Source organism: Lissotriton vulgaris, chromosome 1_1, assembly GCF_964263255.1.
Source record: "Lissotriton vulgaris chromosome 1_1, aLisVul1.2, whole genome shotgun sequence".
Lineage (NCBI taxonomy): Eukaryota > Metazoa > Chordata > Amphibia > Caudata > Salamandridae > Lissotriton > Lissotriton vulgaris.
This window is the reverse complement of record NC_141685.1, coordinates 1,097,572,068-1,097,597,777: the sequence shown is the minus strand read 5'-3', so window position 1 is coordinate 1,097,597,777 and position 25,710 is coordinate 1,097,572,068. Positions and strand designations below refer to the sequence as shown.

Below are 25,710 nucleotides of genomic sequence, written 5' to 3'. Positions count from 1 at the left end.
AAACTTTAATGCTGCGAGACCTATTGCATTGTAAATGCTTGTTATGTTCGCGACTTCCCTTGTGGTGGGATGTCCCAAGTTGAATTTTGAGTTAGGATCTCATCTTCTTGCGTGATGCCCATGAGGTTGAGATTGAAGTCCCCAGTGAGCATGACGTTGGTTGTAGGTCTTTCCCTTATGCACTCCTCCATGTAGTTGCATAGGTCTTTGACTGCCTTTGTTTTCTTTCTGGGATGAACATAGGCATTGATCAGAGTAAAGTCGGTATCAGCGTTACCTGTTTTTGATTGCGCCAAGGAAAAGTTTACTGCCAGCGAGGCTGTAGAAGATGGTTCAACTTCTTTTTCCGTGAGGGTGCTTGTAGCTGATACATAAGTTACTAGGCCATCTTGTAGATGCCCGTATTTGGCTGTCCTTTTTGCACTGGTGAAGAAGCGTAGGTATCCCTGGAGATGCGGGGGATCTGCAAACCATGTCTCTTGTAGTGCCACTACGTCGAAGGTTCTAATATAGTCCATAAACTCTGAGTCAGATATTCTAGAGGCTAGGCCGTTGATGTTCCACGAGCATATTCGTAATAGGTCATGATTGCACTCACATGACTTGGGGCCGGTTTGTCATTTGTTGTTGTTAATTGTTCTGGCTATCCATCTTAAGTCAGACAATCCAGTTGGTAGTATTTTTTCGTCTCCGATCCGTCGAGTAATGCCGGTATGCTGGTCATTGCTTGTTCCTCTTGGCCCTGCTGCTCCTCTGAGAACAGAAGTTCTGGGGCTTTTTACGATGACCTGATCTACCACCTTTTCCACCGGAATTAATATTTCCGGATATCTTGGCTTTGTGTGTGGTTTTATTGTTATTCCCCAATTTTTGAAGGTCTCTGCTTCAGCTTGTATTTTTTGAGAGATTGCTATAGTTGTCCAAGTTGCTTTAGTTTTTTTCTCTGCCTGTATCATCTTTGTCTATAAATTCGATAGATGCCAGGTCAGAGTTTTTCACTTCTACCTTCCACTGTACACCAGTCTATGGCATGTCACTCAACTGTATGCCCGTTCCATTCTAAGGCACTGTACGGTACGGCACACGGCTAAACTCCACAGCACTTGGTCCGCAACACAGCATGTCACTACACGCCCCTCCACTCCATTCTTCCACGCTCCAATCTACCCAACTCCATCTCACTCCAAACCACTGTACCCCAATATACCCCACTCCACTTCGCTACAATCTACCCCAACCTACTCCACCCAATCTATCCCACTCTACCCCTGCACTCCACTCCAATCTACCACACTCCTCAAATCTACTCCACTCCAATCTAACCCTTTCTACCCCCACTCCAATCTACCCAACTCCAATCCACCCCACTTCAATCATCCACCTTCAATCTACCCCACTCCATTCCAATCTCCCTACTCTAATCCACCAAATCTACCCCACTCTACCCTAACCTACCCCACTCTTCCCCAATCTAGATCACTCTATTCCAAACTTGACTCAACTCCAATCTACCCAACTCCACTCTGCCTCACTCCAATATACCCTACTCCACCCCAATCTGCCACACTCCATTCTACTCTACCCAATCTAACCCACCTCACTCTAATCTACCGCACACCACTCAAGTCCTGTCTAACCCATTCCACCAAACTCAAATCTACCCTACCCCAAATGACTCCACTTTAATCTACCTCATCCAATCCACCCCACTCCAGTCTACCCCACTCCAAACTACCCCTACCCCATTCCATTCTACCCTGCTATAATCGACTCCAAACTACCCTACTCTGCACCACCCCACTCCACTCTAATCTACCCCACTCTAATCCACACCAATTCACTTTCATCTACCCCAATCCACCGCACTCTTCCCTAATCTACCCCAATATATTGCACTCCGATCTACCCCCTCTAATGTACCTTATTCTTCTCCACCCCAGTCTACGCCACTACACCACCAATCTACCCCACTTCACCTCAATCTACCCTACTCCAACCTACCTCATTCTAAATTACTTCACTCCAACCTACCCCACTCCAATCCATGCTACCCCACTTTAGCTCAACTCACGCCAATCTAACCCACGCCACTAAAGTTTAGCCATGCTGAACTGCAGCCACACTGGTGTACAACCTTGCCAAAGCCAATAGCTCTCACATAGGCAAGCTCTATTGTTTGTGCCAGTGCTTGTTAATTTAAATTATTGTCTCTATGGGTGTAAGACACCCGACCTCCTGCCCCTGGTAGAAGCGAGTCTAACTTTGGGGCATTTTGAATGCTTTTATGCAGGGCTTGAGTCCTAAAACAAGAAGTGGAGGGACAAACTAAGTTGGGCAGTATGCAAGTGACATCATGGCACATGACATCACAGTGTGTGACATTACACGTGGTATCACAGGAAGTGACATCACAAGAAGTTACGTCCAATATTAAGACATCACACATATGTTTAGCAGGTCTATCATGATTACATTTGAGCGCATTACAATATTTAACAAATGAGATTTTGCCTTGGAGTTTGCTAAAAAAGGGACCAAACCCTTAAAGCAAAATCTGGGCCTCAACTTAAACATTTATTTTTTAAAACCCTGCCACAAAGAAATTGGCAATAAGGAGAAACATTGCAGTAAATCTGTTTTGCTTTAATTGGTTGCAAAGTCTCCATTTTAAAATATCTTTTTGGGTTAACACCTGCTGCAGAGATCTTTGTATGCCAACTAAATCTCAGGGAATATTAATAATGGTAAGATAACTTTGGAGGGTAATTTATTTGCTGGAGATACCTGTATTTTGTCTAGTCTCGGTTTTTAATCAAAGTAGCATAGAGGGTTAATATGTCTCAGGCAAAGCACATTATGTAACACACAGATGTCAGGTTTTTATTATTTTATTTAAATGGGTAAGTGTTTTACAGCTTTTAACACAGTGATCCTTTTATTATTTGCGGTTTATAAACTGTAATCCTTGTAATATAACACAGTGATCTTTGAAGGACAAGCGGCTACTACATCTTGTTACCCTCACAGCCATATGTAGTGTTCTGTACATTGACTTTCACATAAATGATTTATTGTCAATGTATAATGTTTACGTGGGATGTAAGGCACTCTGATTCCCTGCAATGGGATGAGTAGGACTACAGCGCTATAAAAGATATAAAACAAAATAGTGGTATTTAAATTTGTTATTTGTGTAAATACTTGGACAGACCAACACATCTGACATGCTTATTATATAGTGGTAAACATCGTTTACAACGATGTTGATACATCGAATGCCATTACAACGACTGCGTTGTTACAGCGCATACTATTACAATGCAAGTCGTTACAACGACTTCCTGTAGGGGGCAGAAGGTGTTGGATTTTAAATCCAACACCTTCCCTACTGTTGCACAGACTGGAGTTGGAATAGTAAATTAAACTATTCCAAAATCCAGCAACCCCCCTACAGCAAGTCATTGTAAGGACTTGCTTTGTATTGGTATGCGATGTAACAACGCTGTTGTTCTAATGACAGTGTTGTAATGGCCTATTCAGAGCTCTCCCTAGTGAGAGTACTAGGGCTGCGAGCTAGTCGGACCGAATCCACAACTCTGCTGACAATATTACGCTGTGTAAATCGTTTTTAAGGACATTTTAAATTTTCATTATTTTTCTGTTGGGGGCTCTAAATTACTTATTTTAAGGGGAATTTTACTGAGGCACACTGACACCCCTCCACACGCTACTGCTTCTTTTTCCCTGCCTCGCCCAGCCGTTTATTGACCCGGTGAAAGCAACGGTGGGCGCCATCTTTGGTGTGGCTGGGGCTGCGCTCGTGTCGCGCCGGCCTCCCACCCTCCTAACACCCTATATAACTGGTACCATGACCAGACGGCGCAGCGGGCGCGCCGGATGCGCGCCGAAGCCGCGCCTAAGCCAAGCCCGTCTGCGCCCATCCGCGACCGGACACGGCCCAGGGCCATAACCCCTGGCCCTTTAGTGCGCTATTCCCCCCTGCAATTAAGACAGTTGAACCCTGGCTACTTTTGCCAACACTGTATCATCCTGCCTCTCTCTACTGCAGTGGGCGCTACCCCTTCCCCTTGTCCTGGGTGCCAATACCAACTTCCACAACCTTGTTTGCCAGACTCCTCAGCCTCAGATGCCCCCAGTAATAAATGCTCTCATGAATTGGATATCACTCATTTTCATGGCTGTGGAGCAGCGCTTATTAACACGCGCTCCCTTCCATGCCACAGTGTACAGATCAGCGAGTTTATTATTGCTCATGATCTTGACTTCCTTTTTGCCACTGAAACCTGGGGAGACGCTGGCTCAGGACCGGACTTCTGCCAGGCAACCCCTGAGGGCTACAGTGTTGCGAGGCATGATAGACACATAGGAAGAGGTGGAGGACTCGCTATTATCTATAAGAATCAGTATCGCACTACTCTTGATCCCATACAATCCACCAATTGTGAAGCAGCCACTTTTGCTATCAATATTAATTGCAAACAAGCCCTCAAAGGAATTCTGTTATATCGACCTCCTGGACCTCGAAGCTCCTTTCTTGCTACACTCTCTGAGCTTAATGACCACATCATATGCTCGACGGAATACATGATACTGGGAGATTTTAACTTCCCTTTGGAAGACCAGGGCAACCACGACACCACTCAACTCACTGCTGATCTCCTAACCTTAGGACTTCAACAACTGGTAAAGGGAACTACTCACCAGGCGGGACACACACTAGATGGTTTGTTTACCAACAACCCACATATCTCTGTATTAGATATTCTTCCCCTCACGTGGACAGATCACAGGGCCATTATCTTTGGTATACATACTCGGCCTGTTAACCCTCCCCCCTCCAGGCCACGTACTAGGATAGGGACCCGTGCCTGGAAGAATGCAGATATCCCTCAGATGGTAGACATCCTGACACTATCCTCCCCCACGGGAGGAGCCAACCCTGCTCTTTCAGCCTCCGATTTCCAAGACTGGATTAGGAACGCTGCTGATCAGGTGGCCCCGGAGAAGCTTATGCGACCCAACAGAATATCTCCGTCGGCGGTTTGGTACACCGAAGAGCTCAGGCTCCACCGACAACACTGTAGGAACTTAGAAAGGCGTTGGAGGAAATCTTACTGCCCCATAGCCAAGCAATCCTACAAAGATGCCCTGACAACATACAAAAAGGCTATTCCTGCTCGAAAAACTACCTTTTTCTCGGCTCAAATAGAGAATGCCAGGAACTCTGCCAGAGAACTGTTCTCAGTGGGCACCACCCTGTCCACCCCTTCTTCGGGTCCCGGGGCTGAACCCTCTCAGTCTCTCTGCAACGCTCAGTCCAGCTTTTTCATCACTAAGGTGGCAGATATCTACTCATCCTTTGCAGGGGATGTAGGGACAAGATCCAGAGTCTGCAGTAGGGAAGAACTAGTCACTGACCATGATTCCTTCTCCTCCTTTGTCCCCATCACGCAAGATCAAATTAGCAGACTCGTTTCTACTACCAAGTCTGGCTCCCCCTTGGACCCCTGTCCCCCCTCAGTGATGGCCAACCTAAGTGAGGTGATCTCTCGCCCACTTATGGAAATTTGTAACACCGCATTTCAAACTGGTCACTATCCTGCCCCGTGGAAGAAGGCAGTGATTAAACCTCTTCTGAAAAAACCCTCCCTGGATCCCACAGCTCTGGCCAGCTATAGACCTATTGCGTGTCTCCCCTTTCCCGCCAAAATATGCGAAGCACTGATGAATAAACAACTCTCAGAGTTCGTCGATACTCACCAACTTCTCGACGAAACGCAGTTTGGCTTCAGGAAAGGGCATGGAACCGAGACCGCTTTAATAAAGGCCTCAGATGAGATCAGAGCCATTATGGACCAGGGAGGTGTGGCCATTCTGATTCTTTTGGACCTGTCCGCAGCCTTTGACACGGTCGACCATGCTATTCTGGTCGACCGTGTCACAGCCCTGGGGATAAACGGCATGGCTAGAGATCTTATTTCATCCTTTCTGGCCAACCGCACCCAGACAGTGAAGTTGGGTAATTTCTACTCTCCTGTCTCTGCACTCCCATGTGGAGTCCCACAGGGTTCCTTGCTAAGTCCTACGCTATTTAATATCTATGTAGCGGACTTAGCGAGGGTAATAAAGGCCCACGGGTTGCGACTTACATCTTACGCAGACGACACCCAACTGGTTTTGGTGATCCATAAGGACGGCCCAGTGGTGGCAGCTAATTTCCAAAGGGCCATGCTCGCTGTCAGTACCTGGATGTCCTCCAATTGTCTGAGGCTTAACTCAGACAAAACCGAGGTCATGACCTTCGGCAAACTCTCCCCGGAATGGTCCTCCATCTGGTGGCCCAACCAGCTGGGATGTCCACTTGTCCCAGTTGAAAAGGCTAGAAACCTGGGAGTTATTTTTGACAGCAAGCTGTCATTTAACCTTCACGTCAACAAGGTTGTGTCATCTGCGTTCTTTATTTTAAAGAAAATTAGGAAATTGCTGCCTTACCTCCCTACCTCAGCTGGGAAGACCCTGGTCTCTACCCTAGTGTTTTCTAAAATTGACTACGGGAATGCCCTCTTTCTTAACTCTCAGAAACTCGTTTTATCGAAGTTGCAGTCCATACAGAATGCGGCTGCTAGAATTCTTCTTGACATCCCCCGCCGCCAGCCTACTACTCCCGCCATTCGTCATCTGCATTGGCTAAGAGTAGAGGGCCGCATTAAATTGAAGGCCCTCTGCATTGCCTATAAGGCAGTGCATGGCGTTGGACCCAAGTTTCTGACCGAAGCATTTCAGTTGTACACCCCTAAAAGGCAGGTGAGATCTGCCAACACCTGCCTCCTGCCGGTACCTCGCACAAGAACAGCAACCTGGGGAGACAGACGTTTCCTGGTTGCTGCACCCAAGCTTTGGAACCTTTTGCCACTCACTATCAAAACTGCCCCCAATCTGATGAGCTTCCGTAGGCTCCTGAAGACAGTGTTGTTGAACCAGTGAGCTTGCTGTTCGGTCCCTCTGGCCTCCACATGCGCCGAGACACCTTCGGGTATTTGTATGCGCAATAAAAATATCGTAAATAAATAAATAAATGGCATGCGTTGTAAATGCATGCGTTGTAAAGTGGCCTATTCGCGTATAGTGAATGCAAATCTCTTATACAGGGACTGAACAAGTCAAAAGCATGGCTCTCAAGTATTTGTGAAGTGATAAGCTGTTTGTCTTTGTTTCCACTCCCCTGCATTTGAATCTAGGTGTGAGGCTCCAGATACCTCCCCAACAGGATTTTCCAACAAAAGGAGGCCTGATGACTCCTTAACTTCGGTGTTTGTTATGGGCCCAGCTGGAATCTAATAAGCCCTTCCTCAGCTGCACGTTGCTGCTCGAAATGAAAGCAGTCGCCCTGCTGACTGTGTCCCAGAGTCTGAAAATCACATCAGGACAAGTTTACCATATTTTTATGGGGCCAAACTCTTGGCAGAGTAGACTGCATCCATCCTGTGAAAGAAATGGGTAGACACCGTCTACCCGCGTGCCCCCTGGACTTCTGCCCTACTTTTATGCCTATTGAAGTTCTGATGCAGCAAAAAGCTTACCAAATTTTTCTTACCACTCATAATAAACCTAATATCATTAGGCCCATTTTCTAACACATCCTATTTTTATAATAACTTTAATTTTTTTACCCACCATTACCATAACTTGGGTCCATGGGACGGATCTTTTTTGTTGAGCTGATAGGGACTCAGATACTCGAAAGAAGTAAACAATTATCCTATAAGGACCTGGAATAGATAATTGCTAATATGACCATAACCTTCCCAATTCTAGAACAAAACCTTCTTTAGCCACACATAGACTCCTTGAGATAACAGATATAACCAAAAGAATGAGGCAGAATCGATAAACATAATTCAGAAAAAACATATCTAATGCCTCAAATGGCATAGACAAATCAGGAATACCTTTCAAGATCAGATTTAATGGTAGTTTGTTAATGCAAGTAACCACACAGTTTAGCACAGATCATCTTCAGCAGCACAATTCAGCCTATAGAGAGCATGGGAAAATACAGATTCAGTTATTAATCATACAAACCAAAGCAAGGCAGTCTGCTTCAAGTCTGTCCTCAGGTAATTCAGTTTAAGTCCCAGCTACAGCACCTCATGCCACAGCAGGAGTCAGATAACCTCTCAGCCGAAAGGTTATTTCCCGCGCACGTTTGGCAGCCAGCAAAGCACAGGATTTGGGGTCACAGTTTGAATACGGTTTGGTTTATTAAAGTCTATTCCCCCCACAAACGAGTGGAAAGGATATTGGAAAGATAATAGGAATCAAGAGTTTGTCATACAGCATGCCAGGCAGGAAAGATGAATGATGGCCAGTTCCGTCTCCACCCCAGATGGGTCAATTATACTCCAAATGTTCCTTGTTTACACCCCTTAATGTATCAATTCAATCAGTCCATGGGGTTTCATTGGTCACTCACGGTGGGCTGTCATGGGGTGATCAGTAAATCATACAAATCTGGATGAAATAAGTAATCCTTTTTGCAAGTTTCATTTAAATTCATTATGCTTCATTTAGTTAGCATGTCGTCACGTCCACAGAAGTAGGAGGTACTTGTATTTGTCCATAGCAAGTCCATTTCCAGGCGCCTTTCCCTGGGTTTGCAACAATATTTGCTACAGTTCTATGCATCTAGTGAGAAGTGAGTCCATTGTTAGCTAGAACTTCACAGAAAGTTCTCATAGGGCTTAGGTGACTGCCTCACATGATTTTACATTAGGAAAAGAAAGCTTTGAGGCCTACATGGAAAAATTGTTGAATCACTGTCTTGTTAATATTATTGAAGATCATACTTTTGCAATTGCATTTAATTTTCTTTGTTAATTCAGTTATATTTGTCTTTATGAAATACATGTCAGTATTAAGCACTACTATGTTTTTTTTATTTCTAGTCCTTATTGGCACCATGCTAGCATAATTTTCAATGTGACACTTTTCAGAGCATGCATTATTTTTCATGTGTTACAAAAATCCCATGATCATTGTATGTCAGTTTTCTTTGTAGAAAGCATTTTCTACATTTCTCTAGTACTACTATGTGTTTATTTTAATGCTCATTTGAAACTTGTTATTCACGACAACTCTCTATATTATTTTTCATCTTTCTTACAACACGCAGATGCATCAGCATGAACATCTTATTTTTCTCACTTTGTTTACATTTTTGTATCATCATTGTCTAAAACTCTGCATGCTTTTATGATGCAGTATGTGAACTCCTATTTTCGATTAAATAGGTTAACATGGCTCATCTAGTAAAAAGTGTTGTAAATGATTTTTCCGGTAGGAATTGATAAAGATAGATGCCAGGTAACATCTATGCTCCATCAGTTCCAACGAGCTCCGAATCCAGACCGAGTAGGTCATACTGTTGATCGCTCCGTCCCGAGCTTCAGCTTCCCGACTGTTTTTTGTGTCTAAAAGTCTTGCTCATCTCCCTGTCATATTAAAATATGTAACATGTCCCTTGTCAGGATATCAGAATGATATCTGAGAGCCCCATATAGTCTTTGGGTTAATTCATACCCCTTAAAGTCTCTTTATAGTTCTACCTAAAGATATTGTAAGTTTGTAGTAGATTATATGCAGAATGTATGCTTTGAAATGGGAATGATTTGGGGCAGTAGGTTTAGAGTGGTAAAGGAGATAAAGATGCCTGCTTCTCATGGGATTGTTATATTTGAATAAAGACGATGGAATTTACTGGAAGTGTATGAGCGTAATTACAACTTCCTCCTACTGGCATACTGTTCAAGGGCTCTCTTTATGATTTCTGAGTTGTAGGTCATGATATGGGAGAGCCCCCTTGTTATATCTGTCTACACATCATCATATGTGAGCCCTTTACTCCCATCTCATAGCTCAGGGACCCGATTTTAATGATGTGTGGGTTCCTCTGTTGGGATATCTGAAAGCTCCTAGTCACAGTGTTTGATCGCGTGATATCTGAGGATCCTTTTGTTGTGATATCTGAGGGCTCCCTGTCATGATTTTGAAGGTCTCCCTGTCATGATATCTGAAACCCGCTAACATAATATCTGAGTGCTCGTATGATCTTGATATCTGGGGTCCCCCATCTCCTGAGATAAGTTCCCTTTGTTATATGTGTCATGCATAAACTCCTTATCATGCTACAAGGACTCTAAACATGCTTTCTGTGCACAGTGATATCTGTAACCTGAATCACACTGGACCTCACAGTTAGGGTCTTCCATGTCTTGATATCTGCTCCCTCATTGTGATATCAGGCCAATTAGCAATGATCCTGTAGTTCCTAATTGGTTGGATGTTTGGGCTCGCATCCCCCATTAGAGTATCTGAGGGCTCTGTATGGTGGTCTTGGTGGGTTGTTTTGAAAAGATTATTTCAGGGTCTTGTTTGAGAAGCATTTTGGAACTACATGCAATGTCATTTTGGTGTAACGTGGTGCATACAGCCAATTTGCCCTCATTTGACTGGTGTGTCCCTTTTTACACCTACATTCACACTCCTAACAAACACAACGCCCCAGTAGGTTTCAGTACAGTCACCTTTATTTTTAAAGCCAATTCACCCTGCACAATTAGTTCATTCTCCATTCACTTTCACAGGCACACCCGCTACAACTGACTTCCCCATCATCGGTGAGTGGTACAGAGTTATTTTGTGATCTAATGGGTTTGTTCGTGGTCTTTATGTGGGTTTTTTGGGGGAATTTTGTGTGCATTTTCAGGGCTGAAGTCTTAAGTGGTAGCTTATTGTCTTGTTTTGGGGGCCTTATGCCGTATTTTTGTAAGGGACTTATTGGTTACATTTGACTGTCGTTTTGTGGCCTGTATGAGGTGACATTTTGGGTTGCCTGTGTGGAGCGGTATAAGAGCCATGGACCATACTTTGATCCATGGGGCATTTTGTGGTGTTAACTGCAAGACACCAATTGAACAGAATCAGCTCATTTCTGCTTTAAATAAGAATTAGAAATGTTTGATGTCTATCTCAGTTATGTCGCAAATTTATTGATATATTTTTGGAATGCTTTAAGGTAATTGTGCAATAAATATTTCAATTCAATTCAACACAAGGCACCAGATAGGGTTTTGAGATGGAAGGATTTTACTCTCTATTTTTGGAAGCTTGGACTGAAAAGAAGTTCTAAGGCCCTAATCACAATGCAGCCTGCAATCTAGATTTGGGTGCAATCTCCCAATTCACCTAAAAGTGGATTACATTGAGGATTAAAATAGGCAGTATTTCCTGCTCTAGGCTTTCTCCTGCTGCAAATTGGGGCATCAAGTTACACATCTTGGAGCGGACAATAACGTGTGCCATTCGTGTATTATTCCCCAGCCTGAGGTGGGAATCTCTGAATCATGTGCACCTGCTAATTTGTGCACTGCATGCTAATTGAAATTAGCAGGTGCACAGTATGAATGCGTATTTGATGGGTCCCTCGTGATTAGGCCCTAAGTTGGTGAAAAAATCAAATTCTCTTTCGTAACTTTTTTAAAGTGGGTACAACGGAAACATGTTTTTTTAATGTTCAAACCACAGATCACCCATTTTTAGGTTTTGCCTGTACAGATCTTGCTCTGTGCTGGTGAAATCTCATGTATTAAAAAAAAAAATTATAAAGAGGGCCTGGACCCTGCCCATATCCTTACCTTTAGTTACCATTGGCTGGCACCCACATCACTCTCGTTTTCCTTTCTTCCTGTTGGTCAGTGCCTCCTCCTTGACTCCGTCTTCCTTCTTGGCTTTGAGTCTTTGCCTGCTGTGGAGCCTAGACCAAGTACTGCCTCTGGTGGGCAGTGGCCTTCCACTGCAGGCTCCTGCAGGTACTCTTCTATCTTTTCTGCTCTTTCACTCCTGCCGTCCTCCCGCTCTCCATGGTTTCAGTACTGTGCCCCCCCTTCCCCCTTGCGTCATCCTCCCACCCTACGATCTTTTGAAACTGTCTTCCTCCTTCGTCAGCTTTTTCGCAATTCCTTAATTAAAATTACTGATGTGTTTTAATCGAGTTTATATGACAGTATTTAAATACATACACCTATAAAATGAAATAAATATTTTTATTCTGGTTATTGGTTAAACAAAGTGATGCTAAATTGATTATAGATTTAATATTTTCATTAAATGCTCTGCAAATGATGATTTAGCAAGATGGCCACTGTCCCTGCCTTATTCCGTACAGCTGTAGTTCTGCTGAAGCAGCGCCTCTTTCTGTGGCAGCTGTGGGCTGCCAGTGTTGTGGCCCAGCGGTAGTCATGGAAAAGTCTTATGACTGAGGCAATAGTTTTACTGTCAGTGCCAGTGGAATGGTTGTTCGTAGGAGACACGGTTACCACGGAGTGCCCGAGGTACAGCACGGTCTCATAGTACTTTTTAGGAGAGACACCATGCTAGTCTGTGCAGACAGGCTTCGTGAAACACTGAGCAAACCAAACCCTTCATGCACTATAATAACAAAGATCTTCTATTGCAGGACCGCTATATCCTATATCATACAGTCTTAACAGAAGAGAAACATAATCCTCTGCAGCACAGCTATTTCCTGCAGCATAGTCATACTCTGCTGCCCCCTCAAGCAACACACCATTGCAGTCACCAAATTCTCTCTAAAAATACCAGAAAGCTGTATTCAAAGTAAAACAAAACAAGCATTTGCAATGCAATAGGTGTCGCATTTGCGAGAGTTTGAGATATTGGCATTGTAAATTATAATGCCATTTATTTATATGTTGGTTTCAAAACAGATAAAAAAGGCATTGTCATTAACAATGCCAATAGCTTAAACTTTCGCAAATGCGAGACCTATTGCATTGCAAATGCTTGTTTATTCTTTTCATTACTGGTGTCGCCAGTTGTTTTTACTGTGTTGTGCTTAATAATTGCTATAGCTCGCTGTGGAGTGTGACACATCATTAAGAGCCAGCTGATCAAGTTATAGGACAGACCCACAGGCAAGGGCCTGTAATGAGGGAGAGGTTCGTAAACGACCGCTGCAACCTGTGGCAGAATGGCAATAATCAGGGCCACTGGAATTATTGGACCCTCAAACTCCAGATAGTGTTAATGTTCTAAAAACTTCAAACTAGTGAAGTGATATTGGCACAGCGTGTAAATGTGCCACTTTGCAATGCATAATATGCCTTTGATTGCAGTGTAATTTGGACTTCCCTGCGGAATAATTCTAGAAGCTATAGCGATAATGCTATTTTAAATTCCTCTCTTTAAAGGAAGAATGTTATAAATTATACAGGGGCTGCACAAGGACCACCAGTGGTCGATTGAATGAGAAGGCCTATAGCAGACATTAATGGCCCTCTGACACGCTCCTGCATTGAATGGAGCACCAGAATGTGGATGCTTTAAATGAGAGAGTTCTGTTTCTAAACACATATTAGAGCAGTTGCTGGAGTCAAAGACACTTATTTTACTTGGCTTTGTAGGCACGCAGCTCTGCTCCTACGATACAGGGTTAGGTCACTGTCCCTTCATGCTGGAGCTGGTATTTCCTCCATGTTTAACCTCATCTCAGCAGTCTCCTGTGCTGAGTTGTTTACATGCTCAGATGGCGGCTCAGCTTCTTCTGAGTACTCTCGCGAGGTCAGGAATACAGAGATTAGAACTTTCCTCTAAAGAACCACCGTTGCCGATTAGCAACGTCCCAGATGCTCCACCCAGAGGGACCCATTTCACATACATTTATCAAACAAGTAAAACCCAGATATTACCTTGATTTGCCCCCATTCAGTTCACCCCATTACAATGCGTCCCCGTCTTTGAACAATGACGTACCCATGGCTACCTCCCACATCCGGGTACCAGGGGCGGGGAGCCGGCTGGAGCGTTTCCGGGTCAGCAGAGGCGGCTGCTACAGGCAAGGGGTGCGCTGGGGACGCGGCGTCCGCTTCCACTCGTTCTCCGCGCACGGCTGTTGGGTGCCATTTGAATGATGCAATACAGGCCAGGTGATGCGGCGGAGATACCAGGGGAGTGGCGACAAAAGAGCAAGGTGAGTGGGGGGGGGGTGTGTGTGTGCGCGCGTGTGTGTAAGCGCGTGTGTGAGCGCGAGCGCCCAGGAGAGTCAGCCCGCCAGCAAAAGCGCGTCCTCGAGGTGAAATCGCCGCGGTAATGTGCGTAACCAACCCCTCTCAGCCATTCCCAGGAAACCCACAACAATAGGTCTTTCGCTGGAGCAGCGCTATGCGCTGCTAACGCCAGCGAGACCTAAAAAAGTGCTAGAACGTGGCTAGAGTTGACTGCGTCCGAGTTTTTTTTGTTTTAGTTTTTTTTTACTTTAAGCCAAGTTGCACAGCACCTCTACTGCTCTGCAGCATGGGAAAAAAATTGACAAAGCCAATAGAATTCACATAGGCGAAATTGGGTAGCTTTGCCAGTGCTTGTTTTTCTTTGCTGTTGAAAAATCCTGTACACAAAGGGATGAATTTTTCACATTAAAACCTAACTACTGCTCGAGTAGCAACTACAGCGGACAGCTTTCATGTGCTGCTGATATCACTGATCTCCACAATACAGGTGGAAGATTGTGTGGCACCCTGTGTATCGCATGAGCCTTATTTTTAATTTAAAAAATATTTTCTTGATTGTAGTGAGTAAAGCAAGCCAGCACATTCCTTATCTTTTGGACTGAGTAGCAAGACAAGCATTGTCCAAGCCGGTGGGTCTGGCCTTGGTAAGCTAAAGTCTGCATAGTTAGTGCTAAGAGCATCAGGGGCACATGCCATCCATGTCTTGATACGAATTTTGGAAAGTCCTAGATTGTTATCCATTTACCCACGTTGTTGCCATTGGCTCATTGTAAAAGACAATGACCCAGGATAAAAACAGATAAGGCCTAAATCTCATTTTCTCTAGCATTTATGATAAAATTGGCCATTCTGTATAGTCAAATGCTTTGTTGGGGTCTAAAGTTACTGTGGCTACTTGTTTCCTCAATCTAGTCGTGGTACCCAAGTTATTATGACGTTGTCTTGGGTTAAGCTTTGTAGACGTTTGAGGGATAAAGCCAGACTGGTGTGAGTACATTAATTCCATTATTTTCGGTTTCAGCTTGTTTACTATTTCTTTGGTCAGGATTTTTATCTCACAGTTGAGCAGCGTATGGGGTGATATGATGTGCATGAATCTCTAGGGTTACCATCTTTATGAATGAAAACTGTCGACCCCCCCCCCCCCCCCCCCCCCACCGTTGTCAAGTCTGCTGAAGTTTTCTCTTTCATGTGCTTATAGGAGCATTTAATATAGTGATTTATTGATCAATCTATCTGTCCATTTTTTGTGTGAAACTTCACAGGTAGCCCATTTGGACCAGGCATATTGTCTAGCTGAAGTTGTGTTTAATTGCCGGTGGAGCAATCAGAGGTGAACTTAAGCAGTTACTGTAGCTCTACAGATGTTTTATAATTATGAAAATATTGGCAGCAGTCTTCAAATACCTTCGACAACTCCAGACCTCCAGGACCAAACCTCCCTGACGTAGTGGTTTCTTGTATGTGTTGTAGTCCCTTCTCTGGCTGTTCAGACAGGATTTTCCCTGCTTTGTCTTAGGTCTCATACAATTTCCTCTTCTTACCTAAATAGTATGCCTTCACTTCATTAGTGGTCATCCATTTATATTCATCTTTACTTGCAAGTACTGTCTCTTAAGCCCATCTGTGCACTGTGTAATCTTGCTACAATGTGGCTGTATGTCGGTCCCTCTCTCTGATGTCTCCCACCTCTTCAGAAATCAACCTCACCTTTTTATTACTGCCTTACAGGGCTCCCAAAACGTCTCAGCCCTTTCAACTGAACCTTTTATAGTTGGACTAGTAATTTTATAGTACTGTGATTAATTTTTTTCCCACTTTTGGTTTTGAGAGGCGCAAGGATGACATTCTCCAATCTCTCACCTGTTTCTTTTTATATGATGTGTAAATAATATTACTACAAGCGGGGAAATATTTGATATTGCCCCATTCTAGCTATTTTGCATTAATGAAGATGTTGATTTGTTAATAATGGAGTGAAAAACGAACCAGTTCTTGAATAACATTTATGGGATCCCGAAGAATCCTTGCTTAGTATTGTGCATTGCCCGCGAAGTGTCACATGGAACCGTTGCATGAGTTAATTTGCCTCATATATTTTGTGTGATATCCGCCTCATTCTGAGCACTAAATCTATCTTGTTTTGGGCCCATAATACCATTAAAGTGTCCTCCCAGTAATGTTAGTGCTTGTGATAAGTCCACCAAATGTTGCTTAATGTTGTATCCTGTTGTTCTATAGCCCTGCTTGCAGATACGCATTTATCAGGAGTATCCGCTCTCCCTCCCAGTTCTACTGTATACCTTACTGCTGTGTCTGTCCATGTTTATATCAGGTGGAATGTTACCTTTAAAAAAATAAAAATAAAAAACTAGGACCCCCACTCCTACAGACCTAGTGGGGTACATTGAATGGCTCAGGAGTTTGTATTTCCCTCTGCCTACTAACTGGCATTGGTTACCCTTTAAGTGTGTTCATTGAATCCCAATATTGTGTTGGCTTTTTTAATTAGATAATGTTTTACATAATGCGTTCCTCTTGGTTTTGCTGCCAGCTCCTTGGCATTCCACATCAGGGTCTCAGTTCATAGTGTTAGGTTGTACACAGTCTATGAGTTCACCCCACTGCCGTGTAGTTCCTATTTCCCTTATAGGCTCTGCGCATTGGAATAATATACACTATAGTTTTTGCATAGGACTGAGGTCAGTATGCTCCTATCGAGTACATTAAACGTAATTATTACGTGTGTGGCAGCTAACTCGGAGGTCCCTAGAAACGTCTTGAATAAACCAGAAGGGATTAGTTTCTGACAACCGCATAAACATGTCAACTTTGTTTTTCTTAGAATCTGAACAGTTCTCGGAATCGTTCAAACAATAGATAAGTTTCACTCAGTCAATCGTGCATGCTTAGTTTCTGCAGAGTTACATAGAAATAGAAAGACGGGCGTTTCAATAAAAAGGGTTTTATTGAACAGTCTTATTTTTCTTGCAAGAGATTTGAACTGCTGTAATCGTAAGACAGAATGCGAAGTAGAATACCTACAGCGTTAGCACTAAGACAAAATAATACTTCATTAGCATGGTTTTTAGCTATGACATATATTCATAAAATACATACATAAATAACACAGGCTAAAAATGTGAATACTCATCTGGTGCTTCTGGCTAGTTCTACCCAAGTGTACCTAACCTATGTGTAGTACGAGATAAGAAGTAGGTGCTGTTTTTCTATAGTCTAGTTTAGCTATAGTTAGTATTGCCAAGAGTCTCTCTAGGTTCCAGTCTGCTCCATACCTTAGAATGATAGAGGTTGGAATCTCTTTCCGGGTCTCGATCTCTAACACCCCGCAAAGGGAGTTAAAACACGGAAGCTGGCTTCTCTGTGAGGAGGATGATAGTGTCAGGTCAGTGCGTCAGGCGGGGACTTTAATTCCTTACGAACCTGCCGTGGCGAGCCTCATCGAGCTGTGTAGCCGAGCCGTGGTTTGCCAGGGTAAGCGAAGGTATACTTATACCTGGAAGGTGCTTTGGAATGCTAGCATTGACCTAAAGTCGGGCAGAGGAACGTCATGAATAAACCCCTAAGGAATAGTTGTTCATGCATAATAAATGAGTTCTTGGAGAAATGAATACTCCCAGCAGGGGAAGTCCTAAAGGCTTAAGAGTCTGGTTTTCCAAGAACTCGTTGTAACGTGGGATGGACGGATGTAGGTGACCATGCCTGTATTTGGTTTGCATGGGCAATGCGTAAATAAGGATTGGGATTCTATGCCTAAATAAGGGCAATGAGAGTTGTGCCTATATAAGGGCATGATTCAGGAAACCTATATACGGGTATCTAAATCAAAACACAACACCCACTCCAGATCCATATGAACGACATTACTAAATGCTAAGCATGCTAAAACATACTTTAAAATGCATTAAAACTGTTGCTATGCATAAAAGGCAATGGTCCTTTACATATTAAATCAATGTTTCATTCTAAGCATAAGATGACACTGAATGCTAAATGTATAAAGGTGAGTATATACATTATTAATGGCTCGGAAATACAGAAGAAAAATGTCCATAACCATTTCATGTCAGGTTACATAAACAAATTGTTTGTTGATAAGGTGATATATTGTCCCTGGAAGTGTTCAAAGAATTCTGTTCTCTATGAATAGTTCTACTGTAAGCAGATTACTATGCCCAAAAAAAGAAAAATGCAAATTAGGGGGAAAAAAATTAATCATAGGAAAAAGTTCCAAGGATTGTTTTTGTTTTTGAAAAGTGAAGGCCAAATTCAAAGATTTCCTGGTACACTGTGTGTCGAATCAAAAGTCAAGGTATGGGCTTGTAGAAAACATGAAAGCTTTTCTTTCTGTAGACAAAACGTGGTCTACCATTGTAGGTGAAAGTTGGAATACCTTGTTTAGAAGATTAACTGCACATAGATGCGAAGCATCGCCTTCAGCATTGGAAGCATCAGAAATGTTCGTTTCCGATGTTATCTGTGCGCCTGTTGTTTCCTCTCGTACCTCAGGAGTAGCAATTTACCTCTGTGAGATCTCAATGAATGCCTTCATCAGGATTGGTAGCCGCTGTGGACAACACAGAGCATGTGCCGTTACCGTGTCCAGCAGAGTATCATTATCCGTAGGCATGACTGATGGGCGTGTTAGACAGTTGTCTAGTATGCATTCTTCACCGCAAAGCAGGCAGTGTAGAACAGGTAAGATGCAATCTTGCCAGATTGGTCTAAATGACAGAAACCATGTGGTATTTAATTCTCGTAGACGAGGTAAACCCAAAATTTGTAAACCCAAAATTTGTACTATGCACTCACAACACTTCCTTTACAGGAGGGCATTCTCCAAGATTCCAGGAGTGACGCTGGTGACGCTGGTGGATTGGCTTGCCATAGTGTAGCAGTAGCAATAAAAACAGAATTCCTGCAATGAGTGCTAAAATTAGCAGCAGACCACCAAACACTGAGTGCACAAAGTTTGGAATGATTCCGAGGACTGCTTGAAAAGGTGTTAACAGTCCTAAACACACGTTCATTAATACATGCACAATACCGCTCGTATCAGACATTTTTAAGATATGTCCCAACATTTCTGAAAAATGTATAGGTCAGTTTGTATTCAAAAGGGCCTGTATCTCGGCTGAAGTCCTTGTGACTTGTAGATCACAGGTTTCTTTGGTCGAGGTCAAAGGCACAGTTTGTTGCAAAAGAAATGGCTTTCATTCTGCTTAGAGTATCAATTCGTATAGAAGAGATGTTGAGTGAAGGCCATAAAGGCGACTCCCTGACTGTGTCTATTTGGGGGAACAAGACTTGCATACAGCAAGTGACCCTGGAAGTAACTGTTACTAGATATGGGATCCCTGCAACATGCCACAGCAGCTGTGATCATTCATCATAATGTAACTTCCATTTGAAAGTTGTCCTAAAATTTAAATAATCACGGCGGCTGGTGAACCTTGCAGGTGACAGGACAAATTTGCAGTGGAACCATTACAAGCCCCGTGTAAATGAATACCCTGACATAGGAGAGAACCGCTTAGTACGTTTTCACAGTGTGTACCGCTAAGTAACACTTCACGTCCCCCACTCCAACATCTGTGTGTGTAAGGTAAATCCCAGGATGTCTTGATGTATTCTTTACCTAACCTTTCATATTTGCCTTCTGGTATATGTTTTAGACAATACTGAAAATGGAAAGTTGTAACAGGCAGCGTTATTTTGCCATGAATGATCCACTCAGTAGCTGGTTTCTCTGCTCCCGTAAATGGCAATTTTTCCAGTTTTTCAATGTTCAGCACTGTATACTTTGCTCCCCTTTGTGCCAGTTCGATCTGTTTATCAGTGAGATTGTATTCTGTCTAGACAGTTGGGTAAAAAGGCTGCAGAATAAATCTGTTTTGTATTGGTTAACATACTTTTCCTTCCTGTTTTGTTCACATTTTTTAAGTAAAACGTTTCTGGATTGGATGTATTAAACCCTGAAAAATATGGAAACTTCATTGCAAACGTGTTTGAGCTACCCCATGGTGGCGTAGGAAAATGTTCCCATTGGTTATACATAAATACATTTCTAGGTGATGCAGATTTATGCAAGAAATGATGAGAATAGTGGTTGTAACCATATAGCTGTTCATAATCTGATGAACCACCTAAACATTCATGATTAGAGAATGCAGCTGATTTTTCTAGATCAGACATCATGTTATTAACAGTCTCGAAGTCCCAATCATCAGAAAAGATACTAGAGGCAATAAAGTCACTTAATGAAATTTTAAATAAGTGTGGAATCTTCAAAAGTTCTGACAGGCCCAATATGTCTTACTCAGTTTGATCCTAAATAATACCATCTAGTATAGGAACGGCTGTGATGTTCACTGCTGACAAGTCTCTTGCTTCACAATGAGCTGATATGTGTGGCTGCAGAAGTAAGTACACTCTTTTGCTTGCTGTGTCCATTTGAATATACCTTCCATTTATCAGCATACCCATAGTCATTACCAAAGCTAGTCGAAGTAGAAAGAAAATTATTCCTAAAACAATCCATAGTTTAGTCCATGGTAAAACCAGATAAGTCTTTTTCAGGAGATGAAAAAAGTCTGTTGCTTGTTCTTTGAAAGTTCGTTGTGCTTGCATCGTTTCAGGGTCACTGGGATCCTCAGAAAACGTATCAAAGTTAATGAAATAGCCAGAGGCAGTTCTGTCAATGGTCAGAATTGCATCAGTATTCGTTGAAATCGCTGCAACCAGTTGATCACTTGTTACTTCATTGTAGACAGGTGTATCAGGACGAACTGTTATTTGGGTTTCAAGAGGAACGAGTTCCATAGCATTGTTGCTTAGTGCTTCCTTTCTCATTGTACAATCTTCAAAGGTGATGATTTCTCAGCTTGAACCTCTTGGATAGTAGCTAGAGGAGTGCGTCTGCTACTTGGTCGGAGTCCATTTGGCCTACTGCTTAGTATCGGCCACATAGTGTGGTTTGATCAGGTCGATGGACACAAATCCTTTCTCCTTTTTTCCAGCAAGGGGCGGCAAAAGTACTGTTCTTGATCCGTGGATGGCTAGAACAGGTACTGGTTGTCTGTAAGAAGGCCCAAATTCCTTCTTCTCCGTGATCTTCTCTCTGACTAGATCCCCAAGCTTTGGGATCCAGACAGGCCTTGCTGGGACGGCTGGTTTTCCCCCAGTGGTGGTTGGCTTCAGGAACAGGTTGCTCTGTTTCGATCTTAGTTCATTTAAGTCCTGTAAAACAGCCAAACGATCTTTAATATCAAATGGTTTATTTTCCGCTACTGTGCCTTTCATATCAAGGTCCGGTACCAATATTCTAGTCCCAAATAGGACCTCGTATTTAGTGACACCCACTAGAGAACTTCTTGGCAAATTATTTATTGAGCGTTGGACCCCATAAAGATGTTTGACCCACCCATCACCGAACTTAATACCCTAGCTGTTATAGACCGCTTTATGTCTCGGTTTTTTCTTTCCACAACAGAATTTCCCTCAGGATGGAATGGAGAAGAATACCGCAATGCAACCCTCAAACTGGCCTTGGCTTCTTTGTAAGCTCGAGAGCTAAATGCAGGGCCCTGGTGTAGTAGCAAGCCCCAGCCAGGCCTACTAGTGCAAGGGATTCGCCCTACTCTGCTTAGAGTCCTTAGACCAATAGTAAGAAGTTGGCACAGAAACTGGAATAGAAAAGACAGAGTTTATTAAACCTCATGAGGTGGAGCTACATTCACACAACACCCTTCGGTATAGTATGAGGTAGCACACTGACTAGAAGGAGCTTGGTCCTTTTATACCCACACAGGGGCTGAAATGAAGGCGGTTCAAGGTACAGAGTATTGGTTTCAGACACATATAAGGTCATACAGAGAGTGTGCTAGCAACAAGTGGGAAGGGCTGACAGTAAGCTAATTCTGGTGGAAACATCTTGACAGTTACAAGTTGGAGACCGCTGTATGCTCTTCTGAGCATGTGCAAAGTAGAGGAGACTAAACATATCTTCTCTCTAGGCAGATTTCAATAGCAGTTGACAGAAAGATAGGACAGAGCACATGGCATACAAAATGGCCAACAGAAATACAAAATGGATTCCGAAAACTGGCAAGATAGTCTCTAAATACAAGATGTCTTCTGCTAACGCTTAACCTAATTATTGCTAAACTACCACACTGGTCAGAATGTAGTGTGCCTATTGCGTATGTGCTGATAAAGTCTTGCAAATCTTTTATATAAGTTCGAGCGTCAGCCGAGCACTGAGGCCACATCCATAGGAACCTTGAGCATGAATCCACTGCGACCATGATATATTTATAGTTACCATCCCTTTGTGAGGGACCGCAGTGGTCCAGGTAAACACACGCTAATGGTTTATCTGAAATTAACTGGGGCGTCTGCGCAAGACGTTTCACAGTAGAGACTTTCATCTTCTGGCATATTTCACATTCTAAAACATAGTTTTTGGTCTGTTTCCTAATGCCTGGCCACCTGTATCTCTGTTTTAATAACAATACTGTGGCGGAAACACCTTCATGGGCAGAGGCTATCCCTTCATGTGCTGCTAGGATTAGTCCTAATCTGTGTTCCATGTTTGGAACTACCCTATCCCCCACTCCAGGGATTCAAGCAAACGGAACGTTGTTGGCATCAATTGTATATGAGTATTTGAGTGGAATCTTTTTAGGTAACGCTGCACCGTTGCCTTTGCTTGAAGCTTTGCCAGCCAGTAATATTTCACTGTCTATTCTCGTTTTTGAACGTATGATTGCAGCTACGGAAGCCGCGTGCACAACCCACTTCACGGCTTCATTATCCAAGGAATTCACTGCAACATGAAAGCAATTACGTTGATGACTCAGCGTGTGTGTTTTGTAGTCCGTTTCGCAACTGAACTACTTGTTCCCAAAGCGTTTTATGCTTGATTGTGCCACCTTTTGCATCTTTGAAACCATTTTGAAGCCAATTCTGTAAATATTCATTATACGATTGAACACAGTAAAAAGAATCGCACATTATGTGTGTGGGGAATTCGCGATCCGTATTTGCAAGTGCCTATTTGAATGCTTGTTGTTCAGCTCGCTGAGCTGTACAATCTCCTAGAGATTGTGTTTTTGTGACCATTGGTCTGAATTTGCCATTGCGCCTACGACCTTTAACGATCGGGCATGCGTACTATAAACTTGCTTACTCTCCGTAGCAGGTTGTGCTGATCCGTCAGTATAAATATAAAGTCGTACTGGTCAAGAGGGAGAATCTCAATAGGCAGAGGACATTCATGTTCGTATTGAAGGAAAGCTTGTGTTTTTAAATAAGGATCAAAAACCTATTCAACATCAGTTGCAGCAAGAGAATTAACCTGTTGTATCCATCTTGGATGTAAAGCTTTCTCATTCGGAATGCTTGCTTTTGTAACTGCCTCTAAGGCTGGTACTGGAGTCACGACAATAATGTGTGTCCCCTGTGCTAGGGCTCTTTCTTTTGCTACAGCGGTTTGGCCTGCTGTCAGAATTTTTTCTGTTGATGTGAAGCGCAATTCCGCTTGTGTATACAAATGTGATTCGGATGCAATTGGTACTTTTTCACCTTCATTAAAAGTTAAGTTGGTGATTCTGCATTGATCCGGAATGATTGCGTACGTTTACGAGTGTTTGTAAGTGATTTGTTGCTAACATGTCCGCTTGAAGTGAACGCAGGATATCTGTGTGTTCCTGTGTCCAATTTATGATTTTAAAATCAGGTTTGATTAATTCGTAGAGAGGTTTAACCCTTTCTGCGTAATTTAGAATGTAATTTCTTCCGAAATGTAGGAAACCTAGATTCTACTAAGTTTTTCAGCGTTTTTGAAAGTTGGAGCAGCGCACACTTTTCTAAAAAGTTAGCTGCCAGGCTTTTGCCTTCAATTGAAAGCTCATATCCTAGGAAAAGGACATTGAGGTGGGCAATTCTTGATTTCTTGAAATTGAATTTGTAGCCCTCAGAGGCGAAGCCCAGTATAATGGTATTCACCCTGTTTAAGTGCCTATCCAGGTCATCGTCTGTCAGATAGATATCATCGACATATGACAATGCCTCGTCATCATTAGTTTGTAGTAACTCTGTTACTCTTGCTGAGAATAACCCCGGGCTGCTTTTGAACCCTTGTGGGAGTCGACAAAAGTGATACAGGGTCCCCATTATTGAGAAAGCTGTCAAATACCTACTTTCAGGTGCTGTGTTTTGACAAAAGAAACCATTTGAAATGTCTAATGTGGTTTTATATTTTTTACGCACAATGTTATTCATTAATGCTGTGCTATGTGCATTTTGTACTGCAAATGTTTTTGAACGAGTTCAGGTGTCTGTAATCCAAAACTAGATGATATGTATTGTCTGGTTTGGAAACAGGAAACAAAGGATTGTTCATTGATGAGGTGCATGTTTCAATCACCCCTTGGTTTTCAAATTGATCTAAGATCTCCCTGACCTGTTTTTTAGTTTCTTGCTTAATTGGGTACTGCCCTTGTGCAGTTGGTTGGTTTTTTAGTTGGATCTTGTGGTGAGGTGAGTCCTCATCCAATCCTACATGATTTTTGTATAGTGCTGGGACTTGGGCAACTGCCCATTTCCTGACTTAGGTATATTTTAAATGTACTGGAACATGGTTGGAAAAGGCTGGCATAATGATGTCTTCGCCATGTGAGCACTCCCTGACAAATTCTGGTGGCCAGTCCTGTTCAGCTAGAAGTATATCATAACCCTTTGAAAGTCTCTCCCAAAAATGTGCTTTCACTTTTCTTGGTATGTCTCCCTCCATCCGGAGTGTTATTTCATATAACTTTTGTGGAGAACTAACCCTGGTGTCTACAGTATCAACTTGTATGAACTCATTCAAGTCCACGTCTCCAGAAGTTCCTTCAGGTTCTGGCGAGCTATTGTTACTTCTGCTGCACTGTCCAGCATTGTCTGAGACCATTCTCTGTTCTTGACTTGTGTTCTCAGAATTCTCTGCATGTCTGATCTTCAGACCAGCTACCTTCTTCTTGGAGAAAAGAGTTTTTTTTCTTTTTTCTGAACGTGTTGATTGAACTTCACGCGTTCTTCTTTTTGATCTGACCGTCCTCTTCTTTCGGATGTCTGTGAGGATATCTGAAAGGTACGAGAGGAACGTGTATCAGTATCTTGATGCCTATCTGGTTTTCTCAAATTATCCCTATTCCTGAGGTTATACCTCTATTCAGAGGGCTACTTTTGAGAAGACCTATCTCGGGATTGAGAACGTATCTCTTTTGTATGTCGTTTGTTATTTTCCCACTTCTTTTTAGAAGATGTAGGATTGTGTTTAGTTTAGTCCTTGTCAGAACCTTCAGACAGTTGTGGTTTAGCTCGTTTCCCACCCAAACTGTCTCTGCCTAATTTTTCATAGGATTTTTCAATTATTCTGGCTAGTGCCTGTTGTTCTGTTACATCAAATTCCCTTAAGCTCTGGCGGATCGCCACTGATGCTGCCTCTCCTATTAGATAATACTAATGTTGAGACCTGGTCAAAACTTTTCAGTAATTTATACCTAAATTCAGAGCAGGCTCTGCCCCGTATTCATTTTGA

The 25,710-nt window shown here is 42.9% G+C and overlaps 1 protein-coding gene across 2 annotated transcripts in view; it reads left to right on the top strand.

Moving 5' to 3' along the window:
• The window catches only part of ZC3H7B (zinc finger CCCH-type containing 7B), a 213,256-nt gene that overhangs the window by 7,492 nt on the left and 180,054 nt on the right, over positions 1 to 25,710 (top strand). Inside the window, exon 2 of one of the 2 annotated variants that reach the window (XM_086963526.1) lies at positions 10,665 to 10,697. The exons of the other annotated variant lie outside the window; for it this stretch is intronic. The gene's annotated coding sequence lies outside the window, so the exon portion shown is untranslated. The remainder of the gene's footprint in view (positions 1 to 10,664; positions 10,698 to 25,710) is intronic. 2 annotated transcript variants of the gene reach the window in all.